Source organism: Dermacentor silvarum, chromosome 11, assembly GCF_013339745.2.
Source record: "Dermacentor silvarum isolate Dsil-2018 chromosome 11, BIME_Dsil_1.4, whole genome shotgun sequence".
Lineage (NCBI taxonomy): Eukaryota > Metazoa > Arthropoda > Arachnida > Ixodida > Ixodidae > Dermacentor > Dermacentor silvarum.
The window spans coordinates 90136858-90156836 of NC_051164.1; the positions used below are offsets into that span (position 1 = coordinate 90136858).

General features: G+C 49.6%; 1 protein-coding gene across 2 annotated transcripts in view; it reads right to left on the reverse strand.

Moving 5' to 3' along the window:
• The window catches only part of LOC119433933 (E3 SUMO-protein ligase PIAS3), a 144247-nt gene that overhangs the window by 62114 nt on the left and 62154 nt on the right, over positions 1 to 19979 (reverse strand). The window lies entirely within an intron of this gene.

Consider the following 19979-nt stretch of genomic DNA (forward strand, 5'->3'; position numbering starts at 1 on the left):
CGAAAACTTTTGTTTCTCTTTTACTTAAATTAGACAAAGAAACCTGTCTAATTTGAAGCTTGCTGGTGACGGCTACTCCGGCTGAGCCAAGCTGTTCGGTGTGGCAAAAGTCCCCTATCGTGAAGGTCCATGTCAATTTTTGTGTGCACCAAAATCTTCAGGTTCAGCGGTAGCTGGTTTGCTGGCAGATGCATATGGATTTAGACTGAGTATTTTTTGTTGTGGCTATGGCAACAGTAACATTGATGAAACTCGAGCTTCATAATTCCTCGTCACTTTCAGAATTACTGACTTAGTAAATCACCGCACAAATATATAAGGTGCATAAATAATTTAACTTGCTGTACACTAAAGGCACATTCTAGTCAAAGGACGGCGTACCCCCATGGACTTATTGTGCAGACTAGTTCAATAACTTTTCGAAATCGTTTTCTGTAGCATTGCCTTTGGCGTATGATACTTAATACCATTCAATACATTTTTGCCAAGCTATTTATTAGCCAAATTAATCATGCTTCAACACTTATTTTTCAGCAAGCGTGGACTTTTTCGTTATTGCCTGCGGTATTGCAAGGCAGATGCTCACTTGGAGAGCTTCTCAGACTAAAACGCAATATCAGCAAAACTTGTCATTTGTGATCCATTAAGTCAACCTGCGTGCACTTCACAGACTTTATTTAGCGTCACATTTCCGGCCTTGAATTGAGCACTAGCCACTTTCAGTTCATCACATTATTTTGCAGCATGTTTCATAAAGTTTATCTGCTGCATGTTGTGTTACAGTTGATGACAATGGTACTGAGGCAAATTACACTAGCATATACGGGAGCCGCATTCGGGGCAATAACAATGGGAGCAATGAAGGACATGCTCAGCCCCGACATGCAGATCATCTGTAAGTACTTGTGGGTATTTCTAATTTTATTGCTTGCTTGCAGACAGACTCAGTTACTTTCTCGGATGTTCGCAATTGGCAGAAATGACGCCGATCCAACGCTCATGTTGGAATCTATGTGAAGCTAATGTATAGTAAAGCGGTTAAATTAATACTACCCGGCTAAATCTATTGCAAACAAGTGTTTATTTTCACCCTGCCCAATGTGCCACTTGCTCTAATGCCTGCATTCATGGGCACTTCAGCAATGGTCTCAACTTTATTGTCATGCAGTGTATTTTCAACGCGATAGCGTTTACGGCCCCGTGACGCAGAAAATCCGGCGTCGGCGTCGACATTCGCGCCCACGGCCGAGAAAATCATCCACGACCACGTTTAGGTATGCCACATCATTCTATCATTAATGTTGCTCATACCCTGTCTTGCATTCTTGGCAAGGCTATTCTTCGGAATTTTGATAATGAAAATCCACGAACAAATGCCATGAAACAAAACACCCACAGCGATGCCTTTTATGTTAAATCGTCTCAGACTGAAATATTAAAAGTGCGAAACAAATACGGAAACCTGAAAATGATGTAATTTTTTTTTTTTTTTTTTTTGGCGCGGTTGTGCACTATCTCCGGGTTCGGCCCACGCACGAGACCGCGTTCGGCCGGCTAAGCGGAGGATAGGTCCGGAAGGAGAGGTTGCGGCGGCGTCCGACTCGGCCGTCCTTGAAGCAATCAAGGAATTGCAGAAGTCGGTGATGCGGCAAGCGGAATGTTTTGACCTCGTAGCACGTAAAGTCGCAGTGATCGAAAGCAGGCTTGGTCTCGGCGAGAATTCATTGGTCGTCCCGGTGACGCCCGTCTCACTGGTTCCCCAGGCGGGCCCTGGTATGCCGATGGTTCTGGCCCCCGTACATAAGGACGTGCCGAGAAGTCGGCAAAACAGTGGTAGTAATCATGGCTCCCAGCGGAAATGAGTTTGCCATTTGGCAGTGGAACTGCGCGGGGTTTAGGAAGCGTAAGGCCTCCCTCCAGCAGTATATGTCTCCATTGGCGGTGAGGCCGCATGTGATTGCCTTACAGGAAACCATTGACGCGGCGGTTGCCTTGCCCGGCTATCGATCTGTATCAGTTAGGGGGGAGGGGCAACGCGGTCTGGCTATATTGGTTGCGAGGAAATATGCGTTTGTAGAACACAAGCTTCAGCTAGGCAACTCTACTTTGGAGGCCCAGCTGGTCGAAATCATCCCGAATAATTGGCTTAAGTGTAGCATCTTCATACTGAATGTCTACAGTACCCCTCGGAATCACAAGCAGGCGTTTTCCTCGGTGATCGCAAAGGCGGCTGCCCTAGCGGGCAAGTCGCCGCTCGTAGCTGTCGGGGACTTTAATGCACACCACCCGGCCTGGGGATATCCAAAGGCCACTGTTAAGGGGAGAAACCTGGTTCAAGCCATGACGGATTGTTCCTTAGAGCTGGTCACGGACCCTCAGTTCCCAACTAGGGTGGGCACCTCTGTTACGAGAGACACCACTCCGGATCTAGCATTTACCAAAAACGCGGCGGGCGTACAGTGGGCTAACCTGCAGGAAAGCCTGGGAAGTGATCACTTTATCCTCTCGGTCACCCAGGAAACCCGGGTGCCTCCGCCTAGGGAGTTCAGGGTGACGGACTGGGACGAGTTTAGAAAGCTCCGCAAGGCTGATCAGACCGAATATGGCACGTTGGAGGACCTCTTCTCGCGATTAGCAGAGGATGCTCTCCTCGCAACCAAGACGGTCCAGACTGACTTACAGGTGGATGCAATGGACTCACGTCTTGCGCATCTGTTGGAGGCTAAAAAATCACTGGTTGAGAAATGGCGCACGCAGAAGCTCAATAGGAGGCTGCGGAAGCGCATATCGCTCCTCAATAAAGAAATCGAGGACTATTGTCAGGAACTGTCTAGGCAGCAGTGGAATGAAGTTTGCTCAAAAGTGGACGGGAAGATGCGCACCGGGGGTAAATGGAACCTCTTGAAGGTGCTTCTCGATGAGACTAATTCCAAAGGTAACCAGAGGTTGGCAATCGACCGATTGATCCAAGCACAGAGGAGCAGTGGGGTCGATGACACGACTATACTTACGGAATTGGCGGAGCGATACCTTCCGGTTGGCCCCGTAGGGGACTGGGATTACCCGGACTACCGGGGAGGGCCGCTGGAGGCAGTCGACTCGCCCTTTACGAAACTTGAGATCGAAGAGGTGCTTCATGAACTTAACAGTCGCTCAGCCCCTGGCCCTGATGGAATCACGAATAGGCTGCTGCGTAATCTTGATGATAAGTCCATTGCTAAGTTAACCGAGGAGGTCAATCTCCTATGGGCAGAAGGCCGCGTTCCGGAAGCCTGGAGGACCGCCTCGGTGGTACTCATCCCCAAACCGGGCAAGGCACTCGCCAAGGAGAACCTACGTCCCATCTCCCTTACCTCTTGCGTGGGGAAGGTGATGGAGCATGCGGTATATAATAGGGTCATTAGGCATATCGAGGATAAAGAGCTCTTTCCACATAACATGGTAGGCTTCCGGCCGGGTCTCTCCACCCAGGATGTGATGCTCTTGATTAAGAGGCAAATTATCGACCGACAAACCCGAGATATTCGGGGAGTATTGGCCCTTGACCTCGCCAAGGCGTTCGATACCATTTCACATAAGTTCGTCCTGGAGGCGGTCGAGAGCATGGGGCTGGGACCAAAGTTCCACGCCTATGTTCGTGCCTTCCTCCGGGACCGCACAGCAACCATAAAGATTGGTCAATTAAAATCGCGGGCCTTTACCCTGGGTGCGAGGGGCACGCCGCAGGGAGCGGTCATTTCGCCTCTCTTGTTCAACATAGCTATGAAAGGCCTCTCAGAGCGTCTTTCCACTGTAGCGAATACCAACCACGCCCTATATGCGGACGACGTTACTGTCTGGTGCATGGGAGGTTCGGATGCTGAGGTGGAGGAGGCGCTTCAGTCGGCACTCTCTATCACCGAAAGTTTTCTGGAGGGTACGGGGCTTCGACTCTCCCCCTCCAAATCGGAGTTGCTTCTCTACAGACCGGTTCGGCCCGGGAAGAGGCCCTCCACGCCGCTTGATCAGGTACAGATTACGCTAACCACAAGGGATGGGCTGTCGATTCCCAGAGTCAACTGCATTAGAGTGCTCGGCTTGCTTCTTGAGTCCAACGGCAGGAATTCACAGGTTTTGGCCCGCATCACCTCCAAGACGGAGAACATGCTCAGGCTGATTTTAAGGGTCTCAAACCGCAGGGGAGGGCTGAAGGAGAGCAATCTCCTTCGGCTCTACCACGCGTTCCTCATGAGCCATATTAATTACGTCGCATCGGCACTGAATTGGTCTAAAAGCGAGGAGGATAAACTAGACACTTTAATGCGAAAAAGTATCAAAAGGGTGCTGGGACTCCCCATGAGCACCGGCACGGACAGGCTCATGAGCCTGGGCATGCACAACACCCTATCGGAGGTTACTGAGGCACAGAAACTAGCTCAGGTCGCGCGGCTCTCCTCCACCAAGGCTGGGCAGCGTCTCCTACAGTCGCTGGGCTGCCGTCATATGGGCAGCACCGAACAGAAGGTGTTTTTAACACAGACAGTGAAGGCTACCTACGAGGTGGAACCTTTCCCGCGTAACGTGCATCCGCAGTACAATGTTGGCCGGCGAAAGGCACGGGCCAGGTCTCTGCTTGACTTCGTAGCTAAATCCCCGGGAAAGGTGGCTTTCGTTGATGCGGCGCAGTATGGCCGCTCCGATAGCTTTGCGGCCGTGGTTGTTGATCATCGCGGTCGCGTACTCAACTCAGCTTCCGTTGGGAAGGTGTCTGCCTCCGTAGCAGAGCAGGTAGCAATAGCTCTAGCGATGAAGGATCCTTCGCGTCCTGAGATATTCACTGACTCCAGGGCTGCCGTCCGGGCCTTCGCCTCGGGGGTGGTCTCCAGGGAGGCTGCCACTATCCTCAGTTCGAGGGGTGCGGTAGGCTTTCACACAATTACGTGGTTCCCAGCCCACATGGGCTTAGGGGTTCATCCGTCAGTTTCCAATGTCAACGAACTTGCCCATAACCGTGCGCGAGAAATCACGTGCCGCGGCGGTCCGGGCGGGTCCGCAGGCGGGTTCGCGGAGAGCTTCAAGGATCCACTAGGCACCTTTCACGAAGTTACGTCTCACTATCAACTGTCAAGGCGGAGGTACCCCCTCCCGCATTCCAAGCTCACTAGACCGCAGTCGTCCGTTCTCCGGATGCTGCAGACAGGTTCGTTCCCGTCTCGTAGCACGTTTAGTCACTTTGCTGAAGGCATAGATCCAGGATGCCCTAGCTGCAGGGAGAATAAGTGCACACTCGCTCATATGCTCTGGCAGTGCCCGGCGTTATGTGGCGCCAAGTTCAGCACACAGCAGGACTGGGAGAGGACCCTTAAAAGCGGCGAACTCTCAGTCCAACTCTCGGCAGTCCAGGAGGCCTGCGAACGGGCGGAGGGCCACGGTCTTCCAGTACCGGCGTGGGCGCGGCCAGCAACCGTGGCGGACCCCCCTTCGGGGGGTGTCTGATCGGGGTTCTTCAGGACCAAATAAAGTTCATTTCACCTCAGACCGCGTTTCCACCAGAAAGCTCGCCTACGTTCATAGCGTTCGCCGCCAGTGTTTGCCAGTAACCATTACGGTTGGATAAGCTGCAGTCGTCGGGAACCATGAGTAGCAGTCAGGGATCTTTGAATGCTATCGCGTTCCACTCTTAAAAGCGAAGCTCAAGCGTCCTCCCAATTTTTATGCAATGCTGTTTATAACCTGGGTCAACTGGGTATGATTTTTTTTTATTCCTAGTTTCAGTGGGACGCCTTTTTAAGCCAGCGGTAATTTGTGGTGCGCAGCAAGAAACTACCAAGAAAGAAAAGAAACTTTCTTGCCGAGGTATTCGAACCCGCGTACCCCCGGTCCCAAGGCGAGCGTCGTAACCACTAGGCTATGCAGCCACGCCTGTAAAGCACGCATGTATGCGAACCCAATGCCTCCTAAAAAAATAGGTGTTGGCGAACCGTATGATTGCGTTCGAGCGTTGTTGTCTTCGTCTACAGCTGGCACGTTCGTAGACTCCTGCTCTGCGAGGTGAAGAGGTTTTGCGGGCTATGAGAGCGAGAGATAGACCACGGCCGCTGCATGAAAAAAATATTACACCATCTTCCCGTACGGTAACCCTGAGTAGTATGCGATGCAGCCATGGTGTCGACTCACGTACCCATTACGCGAGCCCTCGTTGCATCAGTAGCAGCTTCTCGGAGGCGTTGACGTTTCCTTTCGGCTTCGCGAGCCCGAAGGAACCAGAAGCGGAACCGGAAACGGAAGTGAAAGCGGAAGCCGGCTTCCGGAAGCCGGAGCTTGGCGTACATGCGCAGTAAGGGTGTGGACGCCGCACGGCGGAGGGAGGGAGGGAGTGACATAGCCCCGACCATAAGCTGCTTCGCATCTAAAAGGTGCTTCTCTTCCCTTCCTTTCAACATGTTTATCTCCTTTTATTGCGATAGCAATTATATGGACACTTCAACCGGATTTCTGCCGTCGGCGTCGCCGTCGCCGTGAGGTTCGGGCGTACGGCCGCGAGCCGTACGCCCGAGCGGAAGCTTGCGGGGACGCGCGCTACCACGGAGAGCGAACGCACTCATCTCCCACGCGCAAGCAAGGAAGCAGGAAGCCAGCGCCGGAGGGAGCGGGGGGGGGGGGGGGGGGGGCGCACTTCTACTCTGCCAACAACCGCGCTCGTCGCTCGTCCGCACCGTCTCTTATCTCCACACGGCTCTGACCTTTATGAGCCGTGCATTCGCCGCTCAGTTTCCGTTGAAGCGATAGACCGCACGTATACTTCGCCCGCTGCGGCGTATGCTTGCTGCCAGCGTTTTGACAGCCGTTGTCTGCAGTCATTCAGTGTGATCTATTCGTATTTGTTTGTGCGCGCTCACACCACGCTTGTTCATTCAGTTAGTAATAGTCGGGCGACATTTTCCAACGCACGCTACACATGCAATGCTGCCCGGATCGGCAGTGCAGCGCTACAGGTGTGTCCCTTCGCACGCGCTGCCCACGGGAAGCGTTTCTCATCAACACCACCGTTTCACACGCGCCTTCTCGTGGTCATCGAGTCTCTCTTCATGTCGGTCTACTTACGCCGCAGCACACCTGCTTACTTAATCAGCTCATGTTTACTACAATTCATATTGCTACCAAAGCCGCTCCCCTTACTTCGTATGACATTGCTGTGTTGCTATCGCATTCATTGCTTCGCCCTTAGGGCGAAACTGTGACATTTTTTTAACTCGTTGCATGATAGCCTTGTGGAGTCGCCATAAATCACAAAAACTATAAAAGGTGCGGCCTGCCGCGTGCATCGAAAACGGCGTGATCCACCGCGGCGCCGCACGTCGGGGGCTGTTGTCCATGGCATCGGCATAGCAAATGCGTCAGGAACGCGCTTGGAACGCCGTCGCGCGTGCAAGCCGACGCGTTCCATCGCCGATGACTAGCACCGATGCGGCAGGCCCGCACCTTTTTTTTTTATCCAGCGGCCGTGGATAGACGCATCCACGGAGCGGGTTTCTTGGAACGCGGTGTCGGCATTGGAACGCGGTGTCGGTGTTGCAAGCTGCGCTATGCAACGCGCAGTGACGGCCGTAAGTCCGAGACGCGCGAAAAAAAATATAATCATCATGAGTAATAAGATGAAAAGTTCGGGCGCACTTCCGCAAAATGCTGGGCTACGATCTCCCAGCTTCGCTGTTTCAAGCGTTGCGTGGCCGAGTGCAAGGTTATTTCTTCCCTCTTTCTGTTTCAGCATTGTATAATGCTGACTGTAAGAATAAGACAGTAAGAATATGCCGCTAATCGAATAAGAGTATGTTATCGGAAAAGGAAATTGGAGGTGATCGAGGGTGCTAGAAAGTAATTCGCTATAGGACCCTATAGAAAGTAATTCCCTATAGGACCACCATACAAGATCACTCCCTCAGTCACCTATAAACTCTGCAGTACAGCTATTTTACTAGATTTCTCATGCTGCTTATGAGGGTCGTTATTTTGTCCCTGTATATTTTATCTACTTTGACGTTCAGGTGTTACAGGCCCATGTACCTGAAAGGCTGCTGCGGGCTAGCGTGGCTGTTCTGAAGCTTGCGGAAAAAGAATCAACGGTGTAAGGTGTCATGTTGTAAATGCGCAATTACTGCTTTTAGGAAATGTGAGCAGTGAGGTTATTTCGTTATCTTATGTGCACAAGAAGGAATTGTCTCATTTATGCGACGAAAGGGCCCAGAAACTCGGATTCCAAGAATCCCAAATGTATCTGAAGTCACCAAAGACCTTGTCTTCAAAAGACCAGAATTTTGTCAGGTTTCTTTACAACGGAAATACAGGCTTCGTCTTGCGAAACACGACTTGAGGCAAACTGGCATAGCAGAGGCAGTGTGGTAATATAGATGATAGAGTGGTAGATTTCTAAGCACAGTGTACGACTTTTCAAGTATGACTTACGCCCTAAAACGAATATAAAAACTAATTAGCTGATAACCACAGTTCAGAAAAGCAACATACGCGGGTCTCATTCGTCTGAAGTCAACAACTCTATATTTATCAAAACTTTGGCTTTAGTTATCTGAAACAGTCGGTATAGGCTACAGCAACTTCTGTCACATACCAGTTGCCCGAAAATGGTGTGGGCAAAGTTAAAGAAGCATTTAAAAACATAAGAAAAGGCGTTGAATATCCTGCGCTATCTTAATAATAGATCTGCGTGCTTTATACTTGTGTACCGACACTATATGTAAAGGTGTTATGTTTTGATTGTTCCATTGTACAAAAGAAAGCCTGGTTCGCTTATTTGCTGCTTTACTGCTCCTTCTTTCATACTATACATTACACAGCCTACTTGGGACCACACACCAGCGAATTGACAAGTGAAACCCAAGAGAAGAACAAAGAAAGCTTTGCCTAAAACACTTACAACTCACTCTCACCTTAAGTGTTCTTGTCACTACATTTACACATATCGGAATGCTTTTTTTTTTTCTCGTAGTCTATCATGATAGCAACCGCATATACAGAACAGTATGAGGTGATCAAAACAGCACAAGACAACATAGTTAATCTTAGTTGGACGTGAAATAACCATGTTTCTGTTTTATTGTTCTAAGAGTTGAAATAAAGAGTTTCCAGAAGCTGTGTAGCCTGCATCATAGAGAGGGTCACAAAAATCTCAGTGCACTATACAGTGCTCTGCACATTAGCTGTTGTGTCATCTGAAGAAAGGTCTGTGCTCGTAACCAACGTCTGTGGGCGAGTTGAACACGTAGCAAAAGCTTTCGAGTTGACTTAACACACCACTAATGTCCGTCAGTGGTGGCAGAGCACCAAAGTCATGACGGTCAGTTCTAGCGAGGGAGTACCCGTCACCCTCCAAAACAACTGAATATATTTACTTGTGCTGTAAAACACGTACTTATTATTATTTTATTGCGATAGCAATTATATGGACACTCCAAAGCGGATTTCTGCCGTCGGCGTCACCGTCGCCGTGAGGTTCCGTATGACGTCAACGGCGATGAAATCGTCACCGCGCTCCGGACGCTGTATGTGCGAGTGAAAGGGCGCGAGGGACGCGCGCTTTCACAGGGAGCGAACGCACGTCGGAGAGCAAACGCGCGTTGTGCGCCGTGCTCCCTGAAGGGCCACATGCCCGCCCCACCTTCCCTCATCCCCCATCACAGACCGTGGCGAAGTCTTACTGGGAGAGTCTTTTGACCTGCACTTCCCCTCAAGACCAGTGCTGGATCATCTCCAGTGCTATGAGATGGATTGCCCTCCAAGGGCTCTCCTTCGCTTTGTAAGGGTGCGTCCTCACAGTAAGGGAGCACCCAAGTGCCATGTAGGGGTCTTCGCCCCCACCATCAATGGCAATAAAAGTTTCTACCACCACCACCACCCTGAAGGGCTGCAGAATTAAGCGTCTCTTTCCTCCTTTCCATATATAGAGAGCAAACGCGACTTTTTCCGTCGCGCGAAAGGTTGTGGGGGGACGGGAGGGAGGGAGGGAGGGGAGGCGACCTTTAGCTGCGGCACCAAATGCGTATTTATATAAAAACGTCGCGCTCGTTCGGTGCGAACGCGGGCAAAACGCCAACGGCGTCGACAACAGTTCTGCGCGTTGCTGGTGCCGCTGCATGTAGTTTATACAGCTGATAAAACTACTATCCTTACTCCGTATAGCTGTCTACTAATTTGCTATCGCAATTGATGCTTCGCCTTTCGGGTGAAACTGCGACGCTTTTATATATTGTTTCATTAATTCTTATGGTAGCTTGCAAAAGGAAATAACAAAATAATAAATGTATGGAAAATGTGGTTGACTCGAAAACCTCGTGGCTAGAACTGCAGTCAGGCACTTAAAAAAATCTCTTTTTCTTACAGGTCAGAACATTTTCGTGGAATGTGAAATGACGCTGGCTGGAACCCAATTTCTGCATTTTCTCATCTTGACAACCGAAGGCTACAAATAAAAAAAATAAAAAACGCGGCATATCCAGGAAATGAATGATGGTGAGTGGGCGAAGCACCGGGGGGTCATTCGGGCAAAACGCCGGAAGCGTTCTCCGGAAGCCGGAAGCTGGCTTCCGGAACCCGAAGCGGAACCGGAAGCCGGAGAGATGAGAAAAGGAGAGGAGGGGGAGGAGGATGCGCATGCTCAGTGCGGGTGTGGACGCCGCACGGCGGATGGAGGGAGGGAGGGAGGGACATAGACACGACCATAAACTGCTTCGCATCTAAAAAAACGTTCCGGTCATTACACTGACGCAGGCGGCGCCACGCGGCCCTTTTCCGAAGCAGTCACCCGGTGATAGAAATCTGCGACGCAGTTCGGCGGTTCGGTCTCGCGGTAGTCATGGACGCGCCGAACATGAACAAAGCGCATAGTAATCGCATGTGCAGCGTGCCGCAGTGCTCTAACCGTGCCGTAGCGGGCCCTTCGTTGCACTCGTCTGCAGGCAGAGCGATTTGACGCTGACCTCGGTGTCTGTAATGGACTTGATGCCGCAGCATATGATATGACCGGCGTTGAACGTCGCTTCGCCTTCATTTACACACATTTGCGTCTCTTTAGCGAGAGAAAGTACGGTGTGCAGCGAAACTAGAGGGCCTGACCTGCTTTGCTGCTCGAGATGCACACGCTGGCGTGATCGCCTTATCACCGTCTCGGCAGTCATTTTGACCTACCGTCGCGACGCCTAAAACACGAGATGGTGCAACCGGCAGCGCACCGCACATTGCATCAGACGAAAACGCGCAAAAGCGCACTAATGCGAAACCATTGCCGCTTCTACCCAGCTACTATGGAATCAGCTGTTGGAAATGGCGGTGGGTGATCACTAACGCCCTGTGCAGGAGGGGCACAGGGCGTTAGTGATCACTTTTGGCTGCACGCTGGGTAGCTAGTCAAACAAAACTACAGCTGAAGCTAAATTTTCTTTCTTAATAGAGTGGCTACGTAAGTAGGAGGAGGAGTAGATTTTCATAAAGCGAAAGGAGGAGAGGGCGGCCTGGAGGTCGTCTCTCTAGCCTGCTATTCGCTGCTCTGTTGGGCAGCGAGGATTGTCTTATGTGCCTCCTCGGGACGCGCTGTAGAGGATGACGCCCGGGATATTCGCCGTACACGCTCGCGTTGCGGGGAAGGCCTGGGCCTGGACAGTGCCCGCCCTAACAAATTTCCGATTGCGCTACGTGCACCATGCCCAGTATTTTGGAACTGCCTAACCGTATTTGAAAACACAAGCGACTTTGTACATTTAACCTGTGCGCGAGGGGATGGAGAGGTCCAGATGAAGTGTTATAATCAGCCGTGCCCAACGATTTGGTGTGCCTTTTACGGCGTCAAATCTTTAGATTATCAAATGCTGGAACTTTTGAATCGCCGTCCAGAGATAATCTACAAAGCGTTGCAATCTCAGCATCTTATCACCATCAAAAAATCCAATCAAACCACTTACAGGTCTAATTAACTGTAGAATTTCATTGTGTAATCACGACTTATCGTAGATATGTTCATGAGAATGACCTTGTTAGAACGCGCAGAGCCATTTAAATACCAACAGAACACTGAACTGAAGCTTTTCCAATGCCAAGTGCCACTTCTGATTTTGTAGATTTCATTTTAAGGCCCTTTCTCAATAAGGGCTACACTTTTACTCGTTTCCCGGCATGAGCAAGAACAGCAGATATTTCATATTTTGATCAAGAAATGAAAGCCACTATTTGATGACGTGTACAGAAAATGTGAACTATGTAGGTTGCTTTGTGCTCGAAAGAACATTTACTAAATACTCGCGTTCTCCCAATTTTTATGCGTTATACACGGAATTAAGTTGTTTTCCCCCGGTATCCTCGGTAAACTATGCGTTGCACGGTGTTTATATTTATTCGAAGTGCAAAGCAATGTTCTGAGTGACGAGCAATATATGTTTATCTGTGTAGGTTCAACACAGCCTTTGTAGAAAGTTACTCATCGAAGCATTCGAGGATGTCATATTACCACTAATCAACATCTTGCTCACACTCCTACAACACCAACACGAGATACGGGCTTAAAATTCCATGAAAATATAGGGACTTTTAAGCGCAATGCATTGAGAAACTTTCTCTTTCCTGTTTAAATGTAAGTGCGGCAGATAATTACTAAACCCTCGTTTTTCCATGTGCTCTCGTGCATCATACGAGATTCGTAGTTTGTTTCTCATTCTCCTCGGTGACCTAAACAAGGCATATTGTTTATATCTGGGGAAAATTAGGAACACGTTATAGGTAAGGTGTAGGCAATGTTCCGAATGGGTGGGTTAAATGCGCATTTTCCAATAGAATAGACGGCGGCGCTGTCATACTTGCAACTACCACTGAGGTCAAATTTTGCGAACATAGGGGGAACAACTCGCCAAGTTTATGTGCGATGGTAAATGCGTGTTGATCAAATACAGCTTTAAAAGAACTATAAGCAAGTATTCAACAGTATCACGCTGCTGTTATTAGCTAGGTTTTCCGCTGTCCCAAGAGAACCAAAGGTGCGTTTCAGATAGTGTATACTTTGCCAGAATCAGCAGCATTTTAAGTACAACGTGCTGCGAAGCTTTAATGTTTCTGGCTTACGTAGAGGCGTTACGAATAATTATTGAACCCTCAATTTTTCTTTTTTTACTTTTTTTTACCCTCATGCGTGATCTATTGGGTTCGCCTGGTGTCCTCACTGAACTAAAGGAAGCAGCTTCTTTATTGTTTGTGACCCTGAGGACCAGGTAAGTTTTGATATGTAGGTAAACTTCGAAATAGATAATTGGGGCTTTCGCAAAAATCCCGTATGCAAGCACTCTAGTGTGATGAGCCTGTCTAACGAGCGGGGCAGAATTGAGTCCACTTCCCCGACAGAACTATAAATGCCACCGAGACAAAATTTTTCGATAACGGCGCGCACGGTATGAAAACTCTCTCTGCGAAGTTAAATAAGGTTGGATCAAACAGTATAGAGCGTGTGCTATGGCAACTTTCAGCTTTGCTTCACAGTGCTCCGACATAGCTGTTAGTTATAACATATCTATATTTCGTGGGAAGGGGGTCATGGTTAGTTGAATGTGTGACAAAATTTTTACCCTTCCTGGTCTAGTTATAAGCGTTGTAATTAATTACTGAGTCGTCGTTCTTCCTCTATTTTTTACGCGTCATAAGGCGTTCCTAGTTGGTATCAGCGATGTCCTCGGTGAACTAAACAATACACATTTTTGTATATTAGGCGAAAATAAAGGGCGCGGTATGGGCACTCTGTAAGTAAACTGCAAAAGTAGGTGACTAATTATGATTTTTGCAATAAATTACGCAAGCGAGCAATCCGGAGCATTAATGAATGTATTTTACGAACAAACCAGAATTTATCCCACTGACCTTCCGGAAAATGCTGGGGCCGTATTCTGAAACGTTCCACTTCGGCGAAATTTCTTTTTTCGCTTTCAGGCGCGCGCTGATTGGCTGGTTGAGCAAAATTGAATGACGTCGGGCTCAACCAGCCAATCAGCTCATCCAATTTTGCTAAAACAGCCAATCATCGCGCGCCTGAAAGCGAAAAAAGAAATTTCGCCGAAGTGGAACGTTTCAGAATACGGCCCCTGGCCTACGATCGCCCAGCTTCGCTGTTTGAAGCGTTGCGCGGCCGAGTGCAAGGTTAAGCGTCTTTTTAAAGTAAGCGTTATAACTACAGGAAACAAACCTTTATTGCAACTGCTCGAAACAGCTTCGCTAGAAATTTGGTTGTAATTCTCCAAGGTCGCACACATCTGCTGTCTTTTTTTTCTTGTGAATATTGCAAGTCATTTACGTTGATTCTACTACGTAGTGTATAACCTCGGCAATGCTATTACCCTAACTAGCGATACATTTGTATTGTATATAGACTTAAACACCAAGTACAATTATAACTTCAATTAGCAATATTGTCCGTAACAAATGTATTTTTTTTTTTGTATGTGCGCTGCACTGCTGGTACTGGGCAGGATCAGGGACTTCTGGGCATCCACTGCCTTTTGTCCCTACGGTATATACAGATGTTATATTATTATTATAGGGTATATACAGATGAATTATTATACCTAACTAACTTCCGTCAAATTTTAGAATATGGCTGTTCTGCTTGGGATCCTTGAGCGTGTGCATAAACATAAACGAGCTTGAGCGTGTGCAGAAACGTGCTGCCCGCTTCGTTTCTGGAAACTATGACTTCCGGAAAAGCACTACCACAATTCGGAATGATCTGCGTTGGCCACCACTTGAGAACTGCAGGAAATATCTTAGTGTCTTTGTATAACATATTCCAGGGCAGAACCTGTATTGACAAGGACATGTACATTAAGCCACCAACTTATCTGTCTCATCGAACCGATTACTCAATGAAAACCCGGGAATACAGGTGTAGGGTGAACATTTTATTGCGATAGCAATTATATGGACACTTCAACCGGATTTCTGCCGTCGTCGTGAGGTTCCGTATAAAGTCCAAGGGCGATAAAATCGTCGCCGCACGCCGTATGCGCGAGCGAAAGCGCGCGGGGACGCGCGCTATCACGGAGAGCGAACGCACGGCGGAAAGCTAACGCGACCGTCGAGCGAAAGGCCGTGGGGGTATGGGAAGGAGGGAAGCGGGGCGACGCTGTGCTCCGGCACCAAAGGCGTATCTTGCAACCGGGCGTAAGGGAAGCTTGCCACTCAATCTCCCACACGAAAGCAAGAAAGCGGGAAGGCAGCGCGGGAGGGAGGGGGGGCGCAGCTTCTACTCTGCCAACAACTGCGCTCGTACTTTGTCCGCGGCAGTGGCGGTCGCCCGCACCGTCTGTTATCTCCACACGGCTCTGACCTTTGTATGCGCTGTGCATTCGCCGCTCAGTTTCCGTTGAAGCGATAGACCGCACAGACCTTCGCCCGCTGCGCTTGCTGCCAGCGTTTTGACAGTCGTTTTGCAACGTTTTGCAACGCATGGTTGCGAGGGATTGGATGCTGAGTTCCTATAGCTTACGATGGCATATACCGTTAAATAATTGAACAAAAATTAGGCCCATTAGCTTGCTTTCGGTATTGTATAAAATATTCACCAAGAAAGGTTCAAATAGAATCACACTAGACTTGAATACGCGACACGTCGGTATTTAGCCGATACTACCCCTCATCTGTGACCCTGTGTTTGTTTACGGCTCTCTGCTCGCGTGCAGCTGAGTTTTTGTCCCGTCTGCTTCCGCCTTCGAGCATACCATGCCATCGAGGAAACACAAAGCTTTTTATGTGACCTCAGACATGGAAATTGTACGTCGTAACAGTCTTCTCCTGCTGAAAAAGACGCTGACTAAAAAAAAAAAAAAACAGAAGCAGGAGAAGGCGCGAGGCATCGATAGCGGTCATAGTCGACACTGCAACAGTTGTACACAACCGACTTCTCCGGATAAAAAGATCCGGACAAACCCGGCACGCACCACCTGACGGTCATCCCTGTCGTCGCGCCGTAATTGTCGCCACGTGGAAAAGGTTAAGGCCCCCGCGAGGCGCCACACAGGTGGCACCCATTTTGCCGAGACGCGGATTGTCACCCAGGTGATCTTGTGTGGGTTTGGAATCCAATTAACCGGCGCGGACTCAGTGCGAAGCTCCTTCAACGGTATTTCGGATCCTGCAGAATTCAACGACGTGTTGGCCAACTCGTCGACAAGGTCGTCCCCGACGGCGACTCCGGCACATGACGACGACGCACGCGGCCCGAAGTCGTCCACGTGGTACGCCTCAAGCCTTACTACGCCAGATGACGGACTCTTTATTGGACTACCGTTGTAGCATCGGGTCGATGCCTCTGCAAGGGGGGAGGGGGGGGGGGGGGCATGCCGCGAACCATGCCTTCTGGATTGTTTACTTATGTGTTTTGTTGCCAGCGTCTTCCGTGATAGCGCGCGTCCCCGCACGCTTCCGCTCGGGCATACGGCGCGCGGTGAAGATTTTATGTCTGGCCGCGCCCGGTTGCCTGTCTGTGTTCGAAGCGAGGTGCGTGTTTCCCTCTCTTTTGTATGCCGCACAGGCTGTGTGGTTTGGTAGTAGGAATTTTTCGCCCTGATGTCACTGGCACACTACGGGGCGAGACGCTGACTCATTTCTCGGCGAACGCTGGCGACGTCTCGGACACTGGAACGCAGTGGAGAGTGGGAAAGGGACGCGTCCGTTCGTGACGGCGGGCAGAAGAAACCCGCCGATTGCCTGTGCACGTCGCACTGTTGGCTGCTGCTTCGCCGCTTGTATTTCCTTCGAGTTTCTCTGGAGCACAAGCTCGCTCCAATAAACCTTGTTTACTAAGGAACCCTGCATAGTCCTTAGCTCCGTGACAATATGTACTTGCTATAGTTGTCATGCGTAAGGGACGACATGCGGAAGAACGACGACGATGAAGAACACGCAGTGTTCCAAATAGCACGAGCGCTCGAGGCGCGTGACCTGAGCCGTGATAGAAGGCCCCTTCGAAGGCAGGCCAGCGGCGGCACGCAAGACAGTCCCCGGGGCACTTCGTTGTCAATTCAGCAAGGCACTGGACGGAAGCGGCGGCCGAATCCGTCACTAGGCCTAACTTGCCGAGCCGCAATGCCACGTCATCGACAACGACCGGGATATTCGGCCTGCTACATCAGCGACAACTTCGACAAGAGCGTCGGGTGTAATGCCTCTGGACGACACGACTTTGGCGGGGAGACCGAAAGAGTCGACGACGAAAACGTGAGACCATTGTATTCATGCAGCGACACATCCAGTGAGGCTAGAGTTGCCAGACTACTAGGAGTGTCAGGGACAAAGACTGGCTATAAGGACAGCATAGCTGGCTGCTAGATTTGTGTACCATTTAGAGTGGCGTGTATGCATTACCCATATTGTTATTATATATGTTTGGTTTTCTGGGGAATCTTTCGTTTTGCTTCCTTTCGTTAAATCATGTGTGCCGTGCCCCAGTCGATATCTCTCAGTCGATATCTCAAGGTCCGCCGGCTACCAGGCTGTCTTGATTAAACAGAGACACGTCCGAAGCGCATGCTCTCCTTTTTTTTTTAATGGAACAGAGAATACTAAAAAATAGCTTCATGCCCTCGAGCGAGCGGAGCTCATGAGTCGCAAAAAAATGATGAAACAATACGTCTACCAGACGTATGAAAGACGAAGTGCCAACATCTTCCCGCGCCCAGCAGATTGCGTTATTCAATTTCCATTTAGTACAGAAATCCGACTTCAGATCGGCCCGCACACGTAGTGAACAGGAGCGGACCTTTCCAACACGTCCGTTATGTAGTTCCCATACTCTTGCCAACACCCAGACTTGCCGAGTTTTTTTTTTTTTTTTCCATTTCAGGTTTCCTTTTGGAGAATTATTGTGCACCTATTGTGGAGCACGTTCACCCTGTCAGGGCACAAGTGGAGTAAACTGGCATCGCAGGGTTGTACGAAGACTATCCAAGCTAGAGTTAGACATGTGATAAGCAGCTACTCGTCGAATAGGATTTTCTAGCACTGTCTTTTTCCTGAGCGTCTACGCACCATTCATACGTTGCACCATTTATTTCTTATTTCATGTTTGTTCTTGCGAAGTGTATTTTTGCTTGCTCATACATTGTCTTTGTTCTATCTCACCCTCAGACCACTACCAGCAGGGGTCACGTGGACGTGGTGCCTCTACAGTAGCACCAAGTGTACCTGTTTCTGTGCACCTATGTCCGCTGGGGCGGCCACGCCTTCAGTGTCTTGTTGACGGTGCTGTCTGCAGTTAGCCCCTACGACCATGCCATGACTCATGGGGCAGTGGCCGGCATCATCATCGTCGGCACTGGCAGCAGCATCTTGACCACCACCCTTCTGAAGACGAAGTTTGACATGCTCACCCGACGGTATGTATTTCAGCAGCATGCTTGTAACTTTCATTTGTGGAAAATCGTAGCGCAATATTCAAATAAATGTATCATGTCATGTGGTGGAAACGATTATTTGCACGCCGTAAATACAGGTCCATTGTATAAAAATTTTAAATTTTGTTTCTTGTTTCGCAATACATGGTTGTGTGGGATTGGATACAGAGTTACTATAGCTTACGATAGCATAAAACATTAAAAAATTTAATTGTAGGCCCATTTGGTATGCTATAAAATATTCACCAAGGTAATTTCCAATAGAATCGCGACAGCACTAGTTTTCAGTCAACCAAGAGAACAGGCGGGGATCAGGAAGTGATATTTTACAATGGATCACATTCATGTCATCCATGATTGAGAAACCTTCGGGGTACATACAATCAACCTCTATATATGGCTTTCATAGATTATGAAAATGCATTTGATTCAGTAGATACCAGCAGTCATGAAAGCATTGCGTAATCAATGGGTAGAGGAAGCATACGTGAATATCTTCATAAATATCTACAGATTCCACGGCTACCTTAATACTCCACAAGAAAAGTAAAAATTACCTATCAAGAAAGGGGTCAGGCAAAGAGAGAAAATACAGTGTAGACCACTTATAACGTAAGTCGCCGGAGTGGCGAATATCAGCACTATAAGCGGTACCCCACTATAACCAAAGCAACAATTTTCAAGGCCCGCACATATGCATAACATGTGCACCGAGCCGCCACGCGTATGCGACAGTCGAGGAATGCGGCTAGAACGTTTGCATTCAATTTACAGTCCGAAACTCGTTAATGCGAAATATTTCACGCGGCGGCGCCTCCGACCGGCATAGCTCCGGCACCGCCATAGAGTAAAAGCTTAAAAGAGACCCCCCAATGGTCGCGCGCAAAAAAAAAAAAAAAAAAAAAAAAAAAAAACGGCGGAAATTTCACCCTCACTCGAATGGCAAGGACGCCGATTCTGCGTTGCGCCGGAACTTGCGTGTACGTGCCGACGTCTCAGCCATGCGTAGAAAATGGCAGTGAACCCTTCTTTCTCCTTTATGCTTCCTCTACTTTCTAGTCACGTGTTGACCTTGCACGCTGCAGCTACGGTGCAGAGGGAAGCAGCGGCGGTGTCCCAGGCCGGCCAACGAAACTGCCCACGCCGGCAAACACCCGCTTCCTGATAACGGCAGAAAACGAAACTTCGGGGAGCTGGCGCCGGGCCGGCTGGAGGCGGCGCACACGGTGACAGTCGAAAGTGAGGGAGCTACGAGGGAGGGCGAGGGGAGCCACCGAAGCGGCGGAGTTGCCGAGGCGAATTCTGCTTCCCTGCCGCCCTCCTCCCTCACATTCCACGGTCTCCGCGAGCGCCCTTCGCCGTGCCGTGCCGGCGCCGCCCGCTCCATGTAGTTTCGTTTACTGCCGTTATTGTGAAGCGAGCGTTGGCAGCTTCGTGGCCCTCGCTCGCTATGCGCGCCGTGATATGAAATTTCATGACTCGCACTCCTTGGGGCGCCCGTTTGAGGAGAGCGTTCGCAGTCTCCGCTGACTTCCGTACTCCCAGGCAGCCGCACTGTAACCGGTATTT